We start from the raw sequence: 5,617 nt of genomic DNA, 5'->3' as shown, positions 1-5,617 counted from the left end.
AACCCTCAAGCTCCCAGGCCTCTGGTAGAGGACCCGAGCTCAGAGGATGAAACAGACCACCCGCGGAGGGTGAGAAGGGAATTTTTTAAAATTTTTTATATATATATATATATCTTTGATTCAGAGAAAGAGCATTTTCTTTTTTTATGCTTAAAAGTGAAGTAGCTAAAAAATGAATCTGTGCTCTTCATAACTTGTAACATACATCCTGCGTCAAACATTTACAAAAACTATCATTAATTTATTTTTTATTTTATTTTATCTTTTTTATATGAGCTTGTGAAAAAAACTAGAATTTACACATAGCATTGTCTTTTTTTTTGACTCTCATTTTTAAATATTGAATCAGATGATCTGATCAGGAATCAGTTACTCAGTACTTGAGTTACCTTTTAAAGACTAACATACATCATCACCCACTTCATTTTTAGAACATAGGAAAGTCCCAAATGACACAGCAGGGTAAGCAGGTAGAAAATAGCAGTAGAATAACAAAGTTTGTGCACAAACAATAAGTTTTGCTTTACCTTAAGCTAGGCGTGTCTGTCCCTCATGCATTTTTTTGTTGTTGTTTTCCTTCACTCAGTGAAGATACTCACAGAGTAAATTTTATTCCAGCAAGGGTGGTGATACTTCATAAAAGATAACGTTTTATTACTCTTTATATAGAGTGTTTGCATTAGGTGACCCAAAAAGCTAGCAGTGGATCTGGGTTGATACCATTTGGCCTGGCACCCAGGTCCAACTTTCCATGACCCTCAGACATGATGATCCTTAACAAAGTACTTGCTTTCTCTTACTTGAATAATTTCTTGGATGGTTATGTTTTTACTTTAACTTGAGGAAAAACATATTGAAGTTATGTTATACTTAAGTACATTGTTGTACTCACCACTACCCATATAATCAGGTTTGGTATTCCGAAGAAGATTCCTGGGAGGAGCTTATTAAAACCAGAAAACCTTCAAAGTCTGAAGAACTTTTTCACATGAAGCTAAATAATTATTTTTAGACACACTAACTATTCTGTTCAAAGTAAATCGTTTTAGGAGCGGGACAGATGTCTGACCAGGGGATCATATCTTACCTCTTTGATGCTTTTGTATGGATCATTTTTCATGTTTTTATTTAGTTCAATGCTAATATTATTGCTGCATTCTCTTTTACGTGGTAATTGCGTGTAAAGTTATGCTTCTCCCTCCCGGGCACCCCCGGTCCTTCTTCTGCCAACAACCGTAAAATAAGCTTAATGCATCATCGGGATTCTCTCCCTCTCAAAGCGGCGCGCACAGCCGGGGCTGCGCGAGAGATAAAGAGAGCGAACGACGCGCGAGACCTCTGCACGAGCTTTTCCGATCCGACACCAACACTGGTGCCTGCAGAACTTGAGATTGGGGCCGAACAGAATGGACCGCTGGGAGAAGGTGAAGGGGGGACTGGAGGAGATTAATCTGTTTCTAGTGCACGTGTGTTACTTTTGTATTTCATGTAGCGATTAACATGCGTCACACGTTCTATTTAAATATATTATTATTATGATTATGATTATTATTTGTAGTAGTAGTGGTAGTAGTAGTAGTAGTAGTAACAACAACAACAACAACAACAACAACAATAATAATAATAATAATAATAATAATAATAATAATAATAATAATAATAATAATAATAATAATAATAATAATAATAATTGGTAATTGTGGCGCTGACGGGTCTTAAACCACACGGGACACGTCCGCACAAAATGACTGCAGTTGTTGAGGTCTGTTGGAGATGCTGAGTACAGCGAAGGGCTGCGCTCAGTGTGGGCTCAGTCATTTCAGCCGCTGGAAACGCTGATAATAAAGTCTGACCCTGCCCTGGGGACATGTCTGGAGCCGCTCAAGGTAATCGTAAAAATACAACAACAACAACAAAAAAACAAAACACAAACGAATAACGTAGTAAGCCGTGACTTCTTAAGACCTGTTGTAATACAGAGCATAAATTATTATTATTTTGGTTGTTTTTTTTTTGTTTGTTTGTTTTAAATTACTCTAATCTAACCCTTGGTCATTGAATAAACTAATAAAACAATCACTTGAAAATACCTTTCTAAATATTCTGGCATTAAACGAATAGAAACACATCATTATTTTTGTCTCCAGTTAGAGTTTAGTCGGATGTAAAGTCAAACTGTGAGAGAAAAAAAAATCGTCTTTTTGAAAAGTACATTTATAACTTACAATGTCAAATAAAATACTTTTCCAGTTGTGCCTCATTTCTTTCTCAGTCTTTTTTCATAAAATCGGCATAAATGCGTCCAAAACCGATGCCACCGGCTTTTTCTGAGTCCCTTGTTTGCTGTTGACGTCGTTCAACAGCAAACACAGTATAAATCTCTTTAATACCAGCATTGAAAACGTATTTTGTGTTCATGGAATGCTGATTCTTAACGAAAGCAGGCTGCTCTCTTGCTTCATAGATCTTTCTTCCTGCATGTTTGCGGTGGTTTGGCCAGTTTTGCTGCTATTTATATCTCCGGACGAAAAGATTTCCCAAAAACAATTTCTATGTCATTGCATATTTAAATAAAAAAAACCTTCCTGATAACATTTGGACATATTTGAAATCAAAGATTTGATAAGTAATTTTGTATGTTATTGGATTTAAAGTCTACCGGATATTGCTGGTAAAAATGTTCTCGTTAGTATTAGAGAAAACAAATAGATATGAATGTTTTGCTTTTATCAATAAACATATATTTAATGCAATTATTATTATATTTTAACCACTACACATATCTTAAGTAAATTGAGGCATATGAAACTATGAAATTTTATTCATTCACTTTCGTATTTCTGTTTTTACAACAGAAACGTCTTCGATTATTTTATTGTCATACACTTATGCACGTTATAAAAAACATTCCAGGATTGCAAGAAGCTGACCTACAACATTATTTTTTGTTGAATATAAAGTTTATTTCATTTAACAAGGTTGTACCTATATAAACAAATTTTATAATGTTTAAAAAACTAAACATGAGGTGTTAATGCTTGTATTCAATGAAGTGTTCAGTGTGACAGAAACATAACGATGCAGCCACACCTATGCATTCTTACCTTTGTAAATACTAATCACAAAAATACACTTGCAGTTTATAAGCTATTCATCTTTAACAAGACACATGTCTAAAGGTATTGTTGTCTGAGTTAGTTTTTAAATACATCAGACACTTTATATATAACTTAAATCTTTTTACAAAACAGTCTGATCAACTTTATAGGATGTAGATTTCATAGCATCTGTGATAAAAATAAGAGACATACACATTTCTTTGAAAAAAAAAAGAACTTGTGGGGCAAATTAAAGTGTAAATTATTAAAACGACCAAATCATTCATTACAATGCCTTATGAAACTCTGAAACCCTCTTCTGTTAGTATAACATCCCTTTTCATAAACAAGACAAGTTAATGACGCCTGGTTTGTTCACTATGATGGAATGGTTAGACAATTGGAATGTGAACTAAATAAAAAATCACTGTTGCTCAAGGGAATTGTTTTCATTCTTCTGACACCAACAACAGTTCAATTACGAATATTTTAACCTGCGTCATACTTATAATAGACAGTTGATATATAAGGTTCAGCAGCAGACTGGTTAACCAAGAGTTGGAGGAGAAGCAGGACAGGATTAGAGGAACGTTTTGAAGGCAGCTACTGCTTTGGGTAAGTACTTTTCTTTGTCTAATAATGCATGTCTGATTTTACCTTAAGGTACATTCGTACAAGGTTTTGCAATTTACACCTACATGAGAAATCAAGGTTTTAGCTTTTCTTTAAAAAATGATTTTGATGTGATTTGTTTAAGGTTCTCACTTGTTTAGCTGTACTTTTAATGACTATGTCCCCCTCCCCTCATCCCCCAAAAAAGACAAAATTCAAAAACAAAAAGTCTTCTGTGTAAATTTTTTGTCAATAAATTTCCTAGAAATTGACAGAGAACTGAAAAATATTGACAATGTCAGAAATACATTAATATTGAATGCAAATGTAAACTGGAGTGAATGGTCTTTTACGCATATTTATGTGTCCTTAATATTGGCCAGCTTGCTAAAATTATACACACAAGATAAAATGGTGACTGGGAAGTGTAATCAGACTTTAAGATAGATAAGAATATGTCAAAACAATTTAACAACTTTTGATTAGCAAGAAAGTGTAGATTATCAGTGGGAACTAAATTTTGATGACAAAATATAATCTACAGAATACCTTGGCAAACCCTTAAATGAAACATTAACCAGGAAATTACTAACATGTTTAGTTCTAAATTTTTGGAAATTTCTATTGAAAGTTTTTTTATGTTAATAAATATGACAATATGTACTGCATACATTTAAAGAACATTATGTTTTGTTAAAAGCCTGGAAAAAACCTAAAAAGTAAAAAGAAAATATAGCAAATAAATAAATCCATTTAATGTGTTTTCTGTTTGATAATTGTTTGAGGATCGACTGTCAGATACTCACAAAATGTGTTGAGAATTTTTCTTTGTTGTCTTTTCAGGACAGCTGTAGGCTGCTTTATTTTGTCTATTTTTACATAAAAAGTTTATTATTTATTATAATTGATCTATACAATTTATTACAAATTTGTTATATATTATTTTCAATTAGTCTAAATAACTTTCAATTATGTTCTTGTTTATGGTTTTAAAATTGCTGGTTGACAGGAGATTTGATTTATCTGTCGATGACATTTTAGATGCTGAAAGTAATTATTGTCTGTCAAGTTGAAAGTGTTGATGTGTAAACATTTTTCAGGTAAAACATTGAAAATGGGGGCTAAAGGAATCTTGATGATTCTACTCATACTAAATGGTAAGTTCATGAGTGGAAAATTTTAAAAAGTTTGTGTAAATTTGGAGCTGTAAATTAACTGCTTATATAATAAAACTTTTACAAATATGACCAACCGACAGCAAGTACAACAATGATGGAGGCACAGGCTCCACTCACAACAACAGCTGCACCAACCACAACGACAACGTATCCAACCACAAAAACAGCAGCTCCAACTACAACCACAGCGGCTCCAACCACAGCTGCACCAACCACAACCACAGCTGCACAAACCACAACCACTGCTGCAGCAACCACAACAACAGCGACTCCAACTACAACAACAGCTGCACCAACCACAACTACAATGGCTGCACCAACCACAACCACAGCGGCTCCCACCACAACAACAGCTGCACCAACCACAACCACAGCAGCTCCAACCACAACAACAGCTGCACCGACCACAACAGCTGCACCAACCACAACCACAGCGGCTCCAACCACAACAACAGCGGCTCCAACCACAACCACAGCTGGTCCAACCACAACCACAACAGCTACAGCAACCACAACCACAGCTGCACCATCCACAACAACAGTGGCTCCAACCACAACTACAACAGCTACAACAACCACAACCACAGCAGCACCAAACACAACCACAGCTGCACCAACCACAACAGTGGCTCCAACTACAACCACAGCTGCACCAACCACAACAACAACTACTGCAACAACAACAGCTGCACCAACCACAACAACAGTAGCTCCAACCACAACCACAAC

At 35.1% G+C, this 5,617-nt stretch overlaps 1 long non-coding RNA gene across 1 annotated transcript; it reads left to right on the top strand.

Moving 5' to 3' along the window:
* Positions 1–3,542: 3,542 nt before the first annotated feature.
* On the top strand, positions 3,543–5,215 carry LOC103480644 (uncharacterized). The gene is made up of 3 exons (XR_536133.2): positions 3,543–3,713; positions 4,811–4,867; positions 4,969–5,215. It is a non-coding gene; the product is annotated as an uncharacterized LOC103480644 (long non-coding RNA).
* The last annotated feature ends 402 nt before the right edge of the window (positions 5,216–5,617 follow it).

Source organism: Poecilia reticulata, linkage group LG18 (genome assembly GCF_000633615.1).
Source record: "Poecilia reticulata strain Guanapo linkage group LG18, Guppy_female_1.0+MT, whole genome shotgun sequence".
NCBI lineage: Eukaryota > Metazoa > Chordata > Actinopteri > Cyprinodontiformes > Poeciliidae > Poecilia > Poecilia reticulata.
Note: the sequence above shows the minus strand (reverse complement) of the source record. Positions and strands in the feature narration are given on the sequence as shown.